This window comes from Protopterus annectens, chromosome 12.part0, assembly GCF_019279795.1.
Source record: "Protopterus annectens isolate FY-2018-M chromosome 12.part0, PAN1.0, whole genome shotgun sequence".
Classification (NCBI taxonomy): Eukaryota; Metazoa; Chordata; order Ceratodontiformes; family Protopteridae; genus Protopterus; species Protopterus annectens.
In genome coordinates, this window is record NC_056746.1 from 4838140 (window position 1) to 4855734 (window position 17595).

A 17595-nucleotide genomic window follows, 5' to 3' on the forward strand; every position below is an offset into this window, starting at 1 on the left:
TATTGCCTTTTTTTTACTTTGGGGGAGGCACAGTTGAAATCACTGTCCCAAATGCCAGAATTTCATTCCTGCTGTGCAGAGATGTAGGCAAAAGCTTATGGCCTTACTGTCTTCCAAGACAGTGGTGGTAGTAGTTAGAAGTTCCTGGTATGAGGATTGGAAGGAGTGTCATGCTCATAGCTCCAGCTTCAATCTGAAGCCCAATCACAAAGGTTGAATGTCAAGTTTGCAGTCTCTTAAAGTAAGTCTGTTAAAATGGCTTCTGATTCCTGTAGTTGCTCAGCTAATCCCTTGTTTGTTAGGATGAGTCTGTACCTATCCTCTGCTTCAGAGATTGATGAGATGTCTGAAGGAGGAACACCTGCTGCTGCCTCCCCTTATTGTGAGCTCCATTGAAACCCTGTTCTGTTGACCAGAACTCTGACATGTAGTCTGATCTCAGCAAGTTTCCTCTAGAGTTATCCAGCCTTGGGTTTAGAAGGACTTGAAGTGGAAAATTCCCATATTTTACTTGGGCTGCAGAAATTTATTTTTAGTGGCAGAACTACTTGGTCAGTGGAAATTTGAGCAGTCTGTAGTTATCCTATTATTAAGGTGCATTTGGCTGATATTTCCAAGTTTGACATTAAAGTTTGACATTAGTAGAGGTGATTTGCCTTTAGCATTTCTCAGTGCTTCCATGGCTTTTATCATTGTACCTTTTTATTACGTCCTGTGGTCAGGGAATTTAGCCATTTGTAGGATTTGCCCTTCCCGCTCCAGGTGTTGGCTGCACCTCCCTTTGGACCCTTCAGCTATCGTTGACTGGAAATTATTTGGAAGACCTTATTTTTGGTGAAGGTTACTTCCGCCAAGCAGATGTCAGAGTTGGAAGCCCTGTCATCAGTATTGGTTTTTCATGAATATAGGGTTTCCCTTCACATGTACTCTTCTGCTTTTCTTCTTAAGGTGGCTATCGAAAACAATTTGAACCTCTCCATTCACTTAACTATGAGTTTTCCAACAAGAGGGAATATTTACTGCACTGCCTCAATGTTCATTTAGTTGAGATCTTACTTGTCTAGAACAAAATCTTTCAGAAAGTCTAAGCAGTTATTTGTTTGATTTTCAAAAGCTCAGTTGGGCATGACAGCATTGTGGGTTACTTTCTCCAAGTGGTTGTCTGTGTTTCTTTTGGGTATAGTTTGAAATGAAAGCAGGGTAAACCAAAAAGTCATTCTACTACAGCTGTGGCTCCTTCTACTTGCTGCATTGGATATTTGTGCAGCTGCTACCTAGATGGGTCTTCACACCTTTGTATTCCACTACAAACGGGATGTTTAGTGTAGGTCTGGGGCTTTCCTTGGTTCCACCCTGTTGTGCAATATCCTTCTGGGAGACCTCCCTAGTATTTTGTTTGGATGGGGACTCTGTCCTACAGGTTAAATCCAGAGGGAAAAGTTAGCATCATATATGAAAGTTATGTACTTACCATAGACAGATCCATGTTCTCTCTCTCCATCTGGTTCAACCCTCTGTCCCTTCAACCCCTTGCCTTTTGGCGAGTCTATTGACTGTGGAATGACTGAGTCAGGGGAAATCTTTCTTCTTCCCTTCTGTGTTGGGGTCTTTCTTGTCTTTTGCCCATGGAGTTTGAGCATTGTCAGTTTGGGGCAGTATGGGGCAAATTCAATCTGAGGTAGTCCTGAAGAGCAAGGGATTAAGAGTAGAGGAGGTGGAGCTCTTCTGGCTTAAGGCTGTAGAATGTGGCTGGTCTCTGATCTGATAACCCACAGGTTGAACTAGACTGAAAGAGAACATGGATCTATCGATGTTCTTCATGTTTCACTGTTGCAGTCATCACATTTGAGTTATCCCTGCCAGGGTAGCCTTCAGTCTGCCCAAATACCAGAGGCTTAGTATTTCTGCATCAGTTGCCGTCACTCCGAGACTGACGTCAGGTCGTCAGTAGTATAAAATATGGCAGCTGACGCCATTACATCAGTCTTTCTTTCTGAGGAGCCCAAAGCAGAAGCAGTTCGCACGAGTGCTGGTCTGCCGCTACTTGAGTTTTTCATTTTCTGAATTGAAGTCTTCTAAAGCTAAGTACCCTGTTGGGGATCCTTTTTTCTTGCTCTAACCGATGTCAGAAAAAAGTTAGTCTAGCCTGTGGAAAGCAAATACCACACCAATACTTTCATTCTTACTGCATCACTTGCTTAGGCCCAGACCATGACGTCCCCCGCTGTCATTTTTGTGGTCTGTTCAACGCCAGAACTGTACGTCATCGGGCCCTTATAGCTAACTCGAATTCCAATATGGCTTCGGTAAGCCATCTGACACTAGATCTCCTGAAAAAACGTAAAGATAAAGACAGACAGACCGCACAGGTCCACACCTACCAACAACGCTTCCGTTAAGTTAGTCGTCAGTTCTCCGGTCCTCAGTGAGGCACTTTCGCAGCCCCTGATGCCCACTTCTGTGGATTCACAGGCCGCTACTGAGACCCATTCGGAGTCTGGTATGCCTCAAGACTCTTCATCGACTAAAGATCATACGGATGTGTCTTATTTGGATGGGTCCGGAGCTACTGAGCAGGCACCAGCTTCTGAGGAAGTACTTCACACTTCTGTTTCTTGACTCAGACCGACGACTTCTTTCACATCTTCCGAAAACTACCGAGTTTCTAAGGCCCAGGGTACGAACCACACCCAAGAAACCGACAACCCACTCTCAGGCACCTGCTTCCTTGCCTCAGTCTCAAATGCTTAAAGTGGCGGAAGACCTTATAGTGCTGATCAGGGGAAGCCAAGCTACCCCTTCCAAAAGAAAAAAGAATTGTCCTCAATAGTTTTATCTAAACAGGAGTCCGATGACTCTGATGCATCTGTAAATGAAGACCTGCAACCCCTCTCTGCTTATAAGGATTCTGATGCAGAGGAATCTATTCCTTCAGCCTCTCCACCCAAGGACTTTTACTTTGGGGAAACCCTACATATACTATAAGGGAACATTTCCAGTGGGAATGTCAGGACTACCCTCAGTCTAAGAAGAGACTCAGGGAATTCATAGATCTTCCACAGCACAGATCTCTGGCCATTCCTCCTGTCCTGAATATTGTGGATGATGTTTTTATGGGATCTAGTTTGACTCCTGCCACCCTCCCTCCTGCTCCCAGGAAACCTGGCAGGTACTATAGAGTCCCTGACTCTCTCAAATTTCTTTTCAAAACTCCTATTGCTGACCCTGAGCTTATTTCTCAAGGGCCTAAAGGAATTAAAGCAACTTCTGCTAAAAATTCAACCCCCTTAGATAGAGATTCCCAAGCTTTAGACAGATGGTGTAAAAAAGTATACACCTCTGCTACTCTTGCTATTAGAGCACTAAATTGTCACTTCCATATGCTAAAATTTCAGCAACATGCCATGGAAAAATGTCAAGTTTTCCTGTCTGTGCAGAAAATAAAGAATTACAAGAGTTAATGCATTCTGCAAGTCGAGTAACTAAGCACACCTTGCAATGTGGTTTTGATACCCTAGAATCATCTTGCAAGGCAGTAGTCACTGGTTCTGTACTTAGAAGGCATGCTTGGCTTAAGGAACAGCCCTTGCTAGACCATGTCTAATCCAAATTATTGGATGTACCCTTGCACAAAGACAACTTATTTAGCACCAAGGCAGAGGAGGTCTTACAAAAGATGGAAGAAAAAGCTAAATCTATGCAGACAGTTATGGAATTCCTGCAGGTACAGCCACCTAGGTTCAATAGGCATTGCCCCTCCAAGCACTGGTCCTTTCCTGCTCCCTTCAGGTCAGCACAGCCCAGACCTGAGGAAACAGACCCCCCCCAGACAGCAGCCCCAGGGAATGCAGAGATCTAAACAATGGAGTTCCTTCTCTTCAAAACCAGGGAGTGCTAAGCCACCCCCTCACCGTAAGAACTCACAATGACTTTCCACTTCCACCCCCTCCCTCTGCCTACCTGCACTTGCCCCTAGGAGGGAAAACTCTCATAGGTTCATACTAGGCTATCTGCCCTGGGGCATTTATAAGCCTAGCCCGAGTGTGTTTGGCTTTCGCCACCCTTTGATTTGAGTTTGCTGTGCCCTTTTTAAGGTTAGTTTACTGTCCCTCTGTCTAGTAGTGACACGGAAGTAATCCCCGGGGTAAACCTACGATCTCCCATCCACTCATCAAGATTCCTCTTGAAGAAAGTCAGTGAGGTGCTCTGCCTAACATGGACTGGGATTCTATTCCAGAGCGAAGGGAGCCTCTGGGTTATGAATCTGTCCCTCCAGCATGTTCTATTTATTTCTGTGCTGAGGTTCAAGTCCCTCGAGCGCGTGGTTCTAAGGGATTTAGATTTTCTGAGGTGGAGCATGTCCATTAATTCCGGGTTGGACATAGCTTTGTATGTCAGGCATAGATCGCCTCGAAGTAGGCGGTATGCAACTGAGTAGAGCTGGAGTTTTTTTAACCGGGCAGCATATGGGATCTGTTTGAGCCCCTTGATCCTCTTTGTGAGGTACTTTTGGGGTCTTTCCAGTTGCTGCAGGTGTCTGGTAAGGTACATCCCAAAAGGGGCATTGTATTCTATGATGGGCCTGATGAGGGATGAATAAAGGGGGCACTATTACCTCCCTTGATCTAGATGTGAATCCTTTCGTGATGAGGTGGGCTATTTAGAAGGTCTTTCTAACCACTTTGGCAATGTGGTTGTCAAAGGAGAGATTGCTTTCAACTTGGGTCCCCAGGTCCTTAGTTACTACTTCTGTACTTAATGGGTTACCACCTATGTGGTAATTTGTGGGCACTTTGTTTTTGCCAAAGGGTATGACTATACACTTTTTGGCATTTAGCTTTAGGCCATGGCTCTGGCACCAGTTATCCGTCTCTGTGAGACCTTTTTGGAGGATGTTCGTGTCAGCTGGGGAGTCAATTATGGCGCCCAGTTTGCAGTCATCTGCGAACTTGGTCAGCCATAGTCCTCCCGTGTTGGCCTGTACCTCGGAGAAGTATATGCTGAACAAGAGAGGTCCCAGGACAGAGCCTTGTGGGACACCACTTGTAACCGGTTTAGAGTCTGACATGGCTCCGGCAATTCTGACTCTGTGGGTTCTGTCTTTGAGCCAGTTAGCAACCCATCTTGTGACATAGGGGTTTATATTTAAGCTGGATAGCTTATCTATGATGCCCGAGTGGGGTATTGTGTCAAATGCCTTTGCGAGGTCCAGATAGGCTGTGTGGACTACCTTCCCTTTATCTATGGCCTTGATGACTGTTTCGAAAAAGTCGACCAGGTTCAAGAGGCAGGATCTGCCCTTGACAAAGCCGAATTGGGTAGGATCTAGTGTCTGTAGGTCCCCAATGTCTTTGTTTGAGTTCCATGATGATCCTTTTCATGGCCTTGCAGATGAGGCTAGTTAGGCTTATGGGGTGATAGTTACCAGGGTCCGTTGAGGCACCATTCTTGTGGAGTGGGACCACTGTTGCTGTACGCCATTCTTTGGGTACATATCCTGTAGTGAGGTTGAGATTGTACAGCAGTTTTACGTGAGGGTTTAGTTCTTCTTGGAGTTCATGTAGGACACAACCCAGGACACCGTCTGGTCCCATTGAAGCAGTGTTTTTTGCTTTGGAGAGGGCGGCTTTCACCTGAGCATCTGAGATGTTAGGGAGGCTGCACTCTGCTGGGATAGATATTTGCTCTTTGGGGGGGGAAGGGGAGAGAAGTTTGCACTGATCCTGTCTGCCAGAATGTTGGCAATGTCTGTGGATTCAGTGTATTTTTTGTCGTTTAGAAACAACTCTGAGCGTATCTGAGAGTTGCATCCCAGGTTCCTAACATAGCTAAAGAAAGCCTTGTGATTGTCTTTAGTGTCCTGTGCAATTTTTCTCTCGAAGCTGGCCTTGGAGGATTTTATGAGGGATTGTAATTTTTTGCTAGTACTGATCAGCGATGCCTTCCCTTTTAGGGATTTTGCTCTATCATGTAGTAGCTTCCTCCTTCTGTTGTACAACTTATTTATGGCTGGGGTCCACCAGACTGGACGCCTGCCTTTGGACGATTGGGTCTTGGTTTTGTTTGGGATAGCATGATCCATGCATTCCTGGAGGTGTCCATAGAATGTGTTTATATAGGATTCTGTGGTTTGGGCCATAGCTTCCACTGGCCCGGGGGCCTTGAAGGATTCCACCTCGGTTTTGAGTAGTGTAAAGTTCGCTTTTGAGAAGTTTTTCACTGTGGTTTTCTGGGCTGGGGGTGGGATCGGGTTTTGGATATCCAGTGAAATTAATTTATGGTCTGATCTTACCAATGAGGGGTATACTTCTGGTGTGGAGCATAGGGTCCCCATGTTGGTGATGATCAGGTCAAGTATGTTTTCCCCTCTTGTGGGAGTTGTGACTAGTTGTTCCATGGCATTTGAGTTTATAAATTCCAGGAACCTTTGGGCTAGGGTGTTGGGGCTTGAGTAATGCTCCCAGTCTATGTTTGGGTAGTTGAAGTCACCCAATATAATGGTTTTGGAGAGATCTTCATGTTCTCCAATGTTTTCAGGAAAGTCGAGTGGGATTCCTGATTTTGAGACGGTGGTCTGTAGTATGCTATAAACTGAAGGGCAGTTTTGCCCACTGTTAGTTGCACATGGATGGTTTCTGATGCCTCGTGCAACGCCACTAACCTGGAGGTGTGGGTATCCTTGATAAATATGGATACTCCCCCTCCTTTTGTGGTTCAGTCTGAGTTTTGGGGCCGAAAAGCATGATATGAGGTATAACCTGGTAGTGCTGAGGTGCTCTCTGGAGCCTTGAACCAGGTTTCTGTCACTGCGCAGATATCTATGTTCTTCGAGTGCGTGCATTTTGTGGTTTAGACTTCTGGCGTTTAGCAGCATTACCCTTAGTTTCTTATTCTTTGTGTTTTCTATGGAGGTGGGTTTGTCTTTTGAGCCTTGCCTAAAAAAGGCACTATGGGGGTGGCAAGAGCCTTTGCCAGTATCCGAAAGCCCAGGGGTGAAAGGTGCAAGCCGTCCCTAGCGAAGAAACGTGGCTTGTCGAGCATGTCATCCCAGGCTGACAGGCACTGGATCCCCTTTGAATGACACCAAAATTTTAGCCAATTGTTAAAATCGATCATTTTGTCTTTATACTGCGGCATCATTCTAGGTGAGGGTAAGATGCTGGTCAGGGTCATACCGGCCTGGGCTACATGATCGGAGAGCTCCTCTGTCTCTTTTCATGTAGTCAAGGGAGGTACGTCTCAGGTCATTCACACCAGCATGTACTATGACAGAGTCTTATTTGTACTTGCTTTGGAGTGACCTGAGTGCTTGCGTTATGTGGCGGATCCTAGCGCCCGACAGGCAGCTCACTGTGACCTTCTCCTTGTTCAGCCTGGTGAGCAGGACGTCAGTGTGTCTGACTATAGAATCACCTATTGCAAGTGTATCAGGTGTGTTATTCAGCCTTAAGGGCTGTGACTGTTTGGCACACTGACTTTGTGAGCTATGTGTTGCACATGTTTTGCTGTGGGGTAGCGTTTGCTTGGATGTCTGCTTCGGAGGTCTCTGCTGCTTAGGTAGATTTTTATTTAGAGCCTCCGAGTATGTTTTTGTGTGTTTATGTGTTTGGTTTGCTGTTGTGGTAGGACTATGCGAGACTGGATTAGTGTTGTGTGAGGTTACCTTCTCCTCCTGACTGGTTACACCAGTTCTGAGGTAAGAGAGCTCAGCCTCCAGTTTGGCTGTATGGTTGCATCTCTCACATATGTTTGAACCTGTTTGGAGGAGGAGAGGGTTGTCCGTGTACATGAGGCAGTTGTAACATTGCCTCAAGATTCCCAGATTCACCAGCTGGACTGGAGAGGAAACCATTAACTGACCTTTGGACATGCTAGAGTAGTAAAGGGAACTCTTTTATCACTTAATTACAAAGGACCAATAGGGGACGAGGTAATTGTGGAGAGTATATGAGGATGTAGTGCTTTTAGTTTATTAGTGCAAGATTGTAAGATTGCTTATTTGGGCAAGTGCAGGGTCTTAGATTGAGAATAGGGTGTTTAATTTGAGAGATAGAGCAGTTCTAAGGGAAAAAGTGAAGAGCAGACTTTGTGGAGCCGGGAATAGTTTAAACCCAATTAAGCGGCGCTGCACTATGCGCACAATCGCGCAAAGCCACGCTAAAGCAGGTTTTTATGCAGGGAACTTCAAAGAGCTAGAAATGGCCCAAAACAGCCAATTACTACAAGATTCTTGTGCTGAGGTCACTCCTTCAGGGGAAGATAGGCTGCTCAAGGCTCCCCACTCCCACTGGTGAGCAAAGAAACTTCCTTCTATCCAAGTAAGGAAATGGGCAACACAGGAACTATCCAAAAGTCCAGAATACAGCAAAACCTGTATAAGGGACTATTGCATTCCACGCAAGCACCTGGGCCACTATTACCAATGACCTCTGGGTCCTCAACATAATGTCCCAGGGATACAAATTTTGTTTCCACACTCTACCAACCCCAAAAGGGTTCCCAGATCTCCCACCAAACCAGTGGGCAGAGCACAAAAAGCAACTCCTTTCCCTGCTCTCCATGAGGCCAATAGAGCCCGTTCCTGCAGAACAGATAGGCCAAGATTTCTATTCCCAACTCTTCCTGGTACCCAGAAAAGAGGGCACCTGGCACCCCATCCTTGATCTATCCATTCTAAACCCATTTCTGGTGATTTCAAAATGCTCACCCTCTGGCAAATGCTACCCTGTGCTCTCCAAGGATGCTTGGTTAGCCACCCTAGACCTAAAAGAGGCCTACCTACACATCCCAGTCAGGGAGTCATGCAGGAAATATCTACGCTTCAGAGCAGGATCACTGCACTTACAGTTCTCTGTGCTTCCCTTTGGCTTATCCACTGCTCCCAGAGTTTTCACAAAATGTCTGGCTCCCGCCATTGCTTTTTGCAGAGAAATAAATATTCAAATTTACCCATACTTAGACGACTGCCTAATTCAGGCAGACTATCAGGAAAAGCTGCTCAAGCACCTGGCTTTTGTAAAGAGCCTACTGACCTCCCTGGGGAACACTATCAACGAAAAGAAATCCAAACTAGTACCCACCCAAAAAATTATATTCTTAGGAACAAGCCTGGACACAGCATCCCAGATGGCTTTCCTTACACCAGAAAAGCAAGCCTACCTGACTGCCTATTTCTCTCAACTAGCCACCAGGCCCCAGTTATCCGCAAGGAAAATCCTGCAAGCTCTGGGGTATATGGCTTCTTGCATTCTACTCATTCCATATGCCAGATTGCATATGTGGAAACTACAATGGTACCTAAAAAGTCTTTGGTGTCAACAATCTTAAGACCTGGAAACTTTTATACCAATGATACCTGGTCTAAGGAAAATATTTTTTTGGTGGGCAGCAGCATGCTACCACAACAAGGTACTACCCTTCTTACAACCCCTCGCCAACCAGACCCTCACCACAGATGCATCAGAATATGCCTGGGGTGCACACCTGGACGGCAGGTGCATACAGGGCCAATGGAGCCCACATCAAATGCATCTGCACGTCAACCAAAAAGAGATGTTAGCTGTACAGCACGCACTGACAGCTTTCAGACCCCCTACTTTCTCCGGGAGCTCTGCTGATCAAAACAGACAACACCACTGTGATGTGGTATATCAACAAGCAGGGAGGGGACTCGCTCGTACCTTCTGTGCAGGCTCGCCATGACCCTTTGGCACATGGCCTCAGCCTTGCAACTACACCTGTTAATACAATTCCTGCCAGGCTCTCTAAACTCTCTGGCAGACAACTTGAGCAGAAATCTTCTGGACCCATACAAGTGGCAGCTAAACCAAATAACCTTCACCCTCGTAACTCAGAAATGGAGCACCCCGAAGGTCGACCTCTTTGCTTCCCACTCCAACCATCAGCTCAGCAATTTCTGCACCAGGGAACCTCACTGCAAGGCCTGGGAAGTGGATGTCCTGTCCTTCCAGTGGACCAACCTGTCAGTCTATGCATTTCCCTCACTACCACTCATTCCAAGGGTGCTGCTCAAAATAAGGGAGGAAAAACCCAAGACTATCCTGATTGTCCCAGACTGGCCACGCCAGCATTGGTACCCACTGCTGCGCAGCATGTCACCTCTGCCACCATGGCATCTCCCTCGGATCCCAACACTCCTGACGCAGAGGGAAGGAGAATTCATGCATCCACAATTGCAGACCCTCAATCTGGCAGCCTGGCTTATTCCCTGATCACTGCACAAGCTGCCAATCTCAGCAAACAAGTTCTGGATGTTATACGTGAGGCCAGACACCCTAGCACTAGAAAGTCTTGTGCTGACAAATGGAAAAGGTTTTGCACCTGGATACAGGCTAAGGGAGCTGACACCGAGCTGCCCTCCCTACCTCTCATCCTGGATTACCTTGCTGACCTATTCAGCAAGGGTCTATCCTTTTGTATTAAAATTCATGCCTCTGCTTATTTCAGCACAGAGCCACCCCTTTTCTCACACCCTCTCATCAAACAGTTCCTGAGAGGGGGCTAACAACTTAATGCCACCCAGAAGAGCACCTATCCCAGCTTGGGACCTAAATTTTATGTTGGAAAAGCTCACCCTGCCACCCTTTGAGCCTGCAGCTTCAGCAGAGTTAGTTTCTCTCATGGAAAACAGCCTTGCTTCTGGCCATCACTTCAGCAAGAAGAGTATCCGTGCTACAAGCACCAATGGCTGTAGAACCCTTCACCATTTTCCATGCTGACAGGGACTCCCTCAGGACTAACCCATCCTTCATGCCAAAAGTGGTGTCCAGTGTGGCTCTCAACCAATCCATTCATTTGCCCACCTTCTTCCTTAACCGACAAAACAAGGGGGAAAGAATACTGCACTCTCTAGATATGCACAGACAGCTCAGATTCTGTCTAGACAGGACTAGATCATTTAGGAGGACTGATCAATTGTTAGTCAGTTTTGCTGCAAGAGCAGAGGGCAAAGCCATATCCAAACCATTTTCAAGTGGATAGCACACTGCATCCATTTCTGCTACAAGCAACATGGTAACCCCCCCCCCCAGGAGGGTCAGGACACATTCTACCAGAGCAACTTCCACCTCTGCAGTTTTCCCCAGAGGGGTCCCCACCAGGGACATCCTGGAGGCTGCAACATGGACATCAGTTCATACCTTCACCAAGCATTACCACCTGCCTATCTTCTCCAAATCCAGGACAGGCTTTGCCACTGCAGTCCTGCAAGGCATCCTAGTCAGCCCCCAGTCTTTTTTTTGACTGGCTACACCCTTTCTTCAGCTTTGGTAATCAACCGAAATGTGATGACTGCAACAATGAAACATGAAGAACATAGTACAGTTGTGTACACTTACCATAAATGTAGATGTTCAAATGTATTCACTGTTGCAGTAGTTTCCCTCCCTCCATCCCCCTTGTATCTCTCTCTCACTTTCCCTACAAGGAACTTTTGGTATTTACTTTCTACTGATGGTGGTCTTCCACCATAACCTGGCTCCATCTTGGGGGCTCCTGACAGGGCAAGAAAAACTGATGTAATGGTGTCAGCTGCCATATTTTAAACTACTAACGACCTGATGTCTGTCCTGGAGCGATGGCAACCAGCGCAGAAATACTAAGCCTCTGGTATACTGCCCAACTGAGGGCTACCCTGGCAGGGATAACCCAAATGTGATGACTGCAACAGTGAAAACACTCTAACAGCTACATTTATGGTAAGTGTACACAACTGTACTTTATAAGTACATAGCTTTCATTTTTCACTGCGCTTGTTTGAACTGTGGCCCCATGAAGTGTGCGTACCATCACCAGTCTTTTTTCTCTTGACCGACTCCTACAACTGGGCTTCCTTTGGTAAACCTGTTTGTCATGTTGCAACCTTCTGATGTTTAGCTGTTCTCTTGTTCCATTCACCATGGTTGTGATCTTATGGAATTTGAGATGGTCTTAAACTTGCACACTTAGGTTCATAGGTAGGTACTAGGCTATTGGCCCTAGGGCCTATATAAGCCTAGCCAAAAAGGTACCCTGGCTTTCGCCACCCAAGAAAGTTATTTTCCTGTGCCCCTGTCAAGCAGAGCCACAGAAGTGATCCCCGGGGTAAATTTCCCATTTCCCATCCAATCATCAAGGTTTTTCTTGAAGAGTGCTAATGAGGAGCTCTGACATAGATAGGTAGTCTGTTCCAGAGTATGGGAAGTCTCTTGGACAGGAATATATCCCTCCAGCATATTCTGTTTATTGTGGTGACAAAGTTTAGGTCCCTACAGTGTGTAGCTCGGAGGGATTGGGATTTCTTTAAGTGGTCCATGTCCAACATCTCTGGGTTTGACATAGCTTTGTATGTTAGACAGTGATTGCCTCTGAGTAGGCTATATGCAACTGAGTAAAGCTGGAGTTTTTTGAGACAGCATGCGTAGGGCATCTATTTGAGGGCAGTAATTCTCTTTGTGAGGTATTTCTGTGGCCTTTCCAGTTTTAGATGTCTTGTGAGGTACATACCAAAAGGGGCGTTGTACTCTATAATGGGTCTGAGTGAGGAGTAGAGGGGAACAATTACCTCTCTTTTTCTGGATGAGAAACCTTTTGTGATGGTGTGCCACGTAGAAGGATTCCCTGACCACTGTGGCAATGTGATTATCAAAGGAGAGACTACTGTCCACCTGTGTCCCAAGGTCTATTATCACACTTTTGGTGTTGAGTAGACTGCCACGTATGTGGTAGTTGATGGGTACAGAGTTTTTACCAAAGGGGATGACTATGCACTTTTTGGCATTGAGCTTCAGGCCACGGCTTTGACACCATGCATCTGTCTCAGTGAGGCCCTTTTGTAGGAAGTCCACATCGTTAGGAGTTTCGATTATGGCTCCTAGTTTGCAGTCATCTGCAAACTTCATTAGCCAAAGACTTTCTGTGTTGGCCTGCACTTCAGAGAAGTAGATACCAAACAGGAGAGGACCCAGGACTAAACCCTGTAGTACTCCACTTGTCACTGGTCTGAAGTCGGATTTGGAGTCTGCTACTTTCACAGTGTGGGTTCTGTCCATGAGCCAGTTGGCATCCCATCTTGTGACATAGGGATTTATACCTAGTTTAGCGAGTTTATCTATAATTCCAGAGTCGGGGATGGTGTTAAAAGCCTTGGCGAGATCTAGATAGGCTGTCTGAACCACCTTGCCCTCATCTGTGGCTTTGGTGACTGCTTCACAGAAGTCCATCAGGTTTAGGAGACATGATCTGCCTTTTACAAACCCGAACTGGATGGGGTCCAAAGTTTGGAGATTACCAATGTCTTTGTTTGAGTTCCATGATGATATGTTCCATGGCCTTGCAGACCAGGCTCGTCAGGCTAATGGGGCAGTATTTCCCGTGGTCCATCATGGCTCCCCCTTTGTGGAGTGGGATAACTGTCGTGGCGCGCCATTCAGTGGGCACAAAGCCTGAGGTGAGGCTATGATTGAACATGGTACTTAGGTGGGGTGCCAGTTCGTTCTGTAGTTCGTGTAGAATGCAGCCTGGGATATTCAGGTCCCATATTGTTCTTGGCTTTGGAGAATTTTTTTTTTTTTTTACCTGTGCAGCTGTGATTACAGGAGCTTTGCATTCTTCCGGTATAGAGATGGACTCTCTAGGGGTTGAGAGGGGGGTAAAGTTAGCACTGAACCTATCTGCCAGGATGTTGGCAATATCAGTTGGTTCTGTATATTTAGTGCCATTCTGCTGTAACTCAGCAGATCTGAGTGTTGCCATTGAGATTCTTGACATAGCTATAGAATGCTTTGTGGTTGTCTTTAGAATCCATGGCAATTTTGTTTTCGTAACTAGCTCTGGAGGATTTTATCAGGGATCACGGCTTCTTACTGAAGCTGACCAGGGAGTTCCTCCAGTCATGGGATTTTACTTTTTTTTGCAACAGTTTTTCTTCTGTTGTAGAGTTTGCTTATGGCAGAGGACCACTAGATTGGCTTCCTTTTTTTGGAGGATAGCATCTTGGTTCTGTTAAGGATAGCACGATCCATGCACTCGTGTAAGTGCTTATAAAGTGCATTTGTGTAGGATTCAGCAGTCGTACCTCTATTGTCCGTCTGCATGGGTGTCATGAAGTTTGCCACACTTGTGCAATGTAATAGCATGAACAGACTCTGGGCATTAGTTTTAATGACACAGCATTGCTGCACTACAGCTGTAACCAGAGGCACAGCTAGAGTGTGGCAAATGGGGTAGCTGTCCTGGGTGCAAAGCGTTAGGGGATGCAGTTGGCACATGCTGACTAATCTGAAAAGAAAGCTTGTATTGCATGTGCAGTCAGAACTTGAAGCACTTTAGCACTCGTGCATAAACTGTATCAGCTGCTTGTAACATATCTAACAAACAGTTTTTTTACAGTTTAAAAAGAGCGATTTTTTTCTTGCCCCTCAGAGTTTATCTTTTTTTGCTTCCCGGTTTTATTGGGAGATGGCGCCAGGTGCCAAAATCGCTAGCTACACCTCTAGTTATATCAGTTGTATTCAAATTTAATTACATTGTACTACTGCATTTTGGCTGTAGTAATAATGCAACATTAATTATCATAATTATGTTATGTATGTGTGTATGTTACGTAAAAACAGTGTGCATACTACGTAGTTCGTGGGTGAGTGTATATTATAGTATAGACTAAATGGATATGCAGAACTGTTTATTTTATTTTACATTTTATTTATTTTATTTTACATTTGTTAACAGGGGGTGTCTGAGCCGAAAAGGCCCTTTTTCAGCAGAGGCCAGGGGAGAAAAGCTCCACATAGAAAAATGACAGATACATTTAGTTATTTAGACATGGTTAGTATACACACAAATTACAAAAGACATGTTTTTACAGTGTATGCAGCACATCAACAGTTACACTGGAGAGAACAAACAAAAAAATATTAATTTAAAAATAAAGGTTATTAATAGATTTGTGGTGTACAGCTGAAATTTGGAACATGGGTAGAATACATACATAGTACACAGGTACAGTTTATACATTGTAGACTGGCGAGTGTTTGTAAGACTGAAAACTATTATCAAGTACTCTGGGTTTAGTATGTGTACCTTACCCACTTTCACTAGCCTGGAGAGCAGTCATGGCACTGTCAACTTTGCTTGAGATGTTGCCTGATAAAGTCTTTAAAGGAGGCTTTGTATGATGTGTTTTGAATACTAGTGGGGACAGAGTTCCATTTTTTAGCCACTGAACTACTATATAGTGCAACTCCAAAGCTATTGTAGCTGTTGGTGACGTCTAGTAGTAGTTCGCTTGATGATCTCAGAGGCCTTTTGGCTGAGGGATGTTGTACTAGGTTTTTGAGAGCAGGACACTTATTGGGGAGGTAATAGAATGACAGAGGCAGAGCTTGATTGTAGGTTAGGAGGTTGGGCAGTTCAAGCCAATGGAGCTGTCTCAAAGCAGTACGGTGATGAGTTCTATATGAGCAATTTGCAGCAAAGAGAGCAATTCTGTTATAGCAGGTTTCCATTTTGCTTAGTTCAGTTTTGTTGAGATTAGTCAGAATGGGATATGCATATAGAGTAGGGTGGATAGAAATTGGGAGCAAGCAGTGGCTGATCTTGTGTTGTTGGTAAGAAATGGTTTGATACGGTAGAGTCATCCCAGTTTGGCATGTATTTTTTTAATAGTTAAGTTGAGATGACTGCCAAATTTTAGGTGGGAGTCTATGGTTATTCCCAATAGCTTAGCCTGTGCCACTGGAGTGATTGGATTAGCATTTGTGGAGTAGATAGTGAATTGACTGTTATCAGTGTAATATTTGGTTTAATAAAATAAGTAGCTATAGTTTTTGCCTGTATAAATATGGATTTTCCAGTTGGTTGCAAGTTTGTTACTGATATTCAGGAAAAGTAATCCTACAATAGTATTACAATTAAGCTATAACATTTTTGTTCATAGTTTAATTACATAGTACGGCGATATTGTACTTGAGGGCCTCACCAGATGTGCAGTAGCAAGCCCTGCCCAAAACCCACCCCCATGATATGTTATTCATGAGTATGCATTCCCTCCGAATGTACAACAAAATGTAAAAAGAAAAGCGCACTGACATGTAATATAACAATAAATATAACAGTAAATTGTTAGCAACATCAGTAATTGACAGGTTTTATTGCACCATGACCAGCAAAAAAATGAAACAGTCAAACGTTAGCAGCAAAACACATGTCATCAGGCTTTTTACTGTGCGAGAGGTGTGGATGTTCTTCGTCTTCCCTTGCTGCAGTCCTGAGGAACATTTTGGTTTTTCTTGCTCCCTCATTTAAGCGGATGTCAAAAAAGTGAATAACTGTATTTTGTGCTAGATTTAACAAGCGCATATTAAGAGGGAGGCTGATTGTGCTAGGTCTCAGGCAGATACTTTACTGTTACAGGATGTGCCAACATATGCTCAAAATGGCAGAAGATTTGATTACTCTGATTAGAGGTTGCCCCCCCCCCCCTATGATAAGGTGGAACAGGAGAACAGGAGTTTTGTAGTGTTCAACAGTGTTCACAGGCTCTGAGTCTTCTGTGGCGCAAGGCAAGAGTTTCCTACTTATCTTGATTCTGATGTGGATGATTCCACCCTTCTCCTCCTGAGGATTTTTCATTTTTTTCATTTTCAGAGACATTTTCCAGCATGAGGGAGAGGCCAAGATTACTCTGACTCTAGATGACTCTAGAAAAGAAAAACTTGCCTCAGCATAGGGCCCTTAGCTATTCCTCCCAGTTAGAATGTCCTCCCCTGTGCTGGGAGGGGATGTGGACCCCACTTTGCAGCCTTGCCTCTTGCTCCCTGACTCCTTGCCTGGTGCCCCCTTCCTGGTAAGTATTATAGGTATTTTTAAGAGTGGATAGGTGGGTAAGAAGGTATATACTTCTTCCACTTTTGGCCATGAGGGTTGGACTTGTGCATTCCATATATTATCATATCTATCTTCTATCTCCCTGAAATCAATTGTGGATGCTGGTGGATGCTTTGAAGGTAGGTATTGAGTGTAAAGGATTTGAGAATTTTGCCTATGTGTCTGAACAAGTGGGTAAGCATTCTTGTTTTGTGGTCTGATGTGTTGTGTTCTGGTGGCTGCTACTAGTTCTGTTCTTCGAGACATGCCTCGTTGAAGTGCAAGAATTTAAAGATTGATGTTAAAACAGCCTGTGAAATTTGGTTACAGTGTGGATGCTTTGGGGGTTTAGGAAGTTAAAGTTATGGTTCTCTGGATGGTAACTTTGGATCTCAAGAGCTTACCTTCATGTGTGCCTATAAGGCTGTGCAGTAAGTCTGAGGTTTTTTAACGACAGATGCCTCGGACACTGCCGGGGAGCTCATCTAAATGGAAAGTGGATACAAGACAAGTGGCCTGCCAGACTATCTACATATCAATCAATATGAAGGAGATGTTAGCAGTCAGTTGTTTGCATTGATGGCGCTCAGGAGTTACTTTCAGCGAGGGTTGATTCTGACAGACAACACAACTGTCATGTGGCACATCAACATCAACAAAGGACACATTCTTATCCTTATCCCATGCAAGCAATAAATGATTTTATGAACTAGGTGCCTAAGCTCTTCACTG

The 17595-nt window shown here is 45.0% G+C and overlaps 1 protein-coding gene across 1 annotated transcript in view; it reads left to right on the forward strand.

Annotated features, from left to right (window-relative positions):
* The window catches only part of LOC122817306 (serine/threonine-protein kinase SMG1-like), a gene marked incomplete in the record, with an annotated part of 2898779 nt that overhangs the window by 2513546 nt on the left and 367638 nt on the right, over positions 1-17595 (forward strand).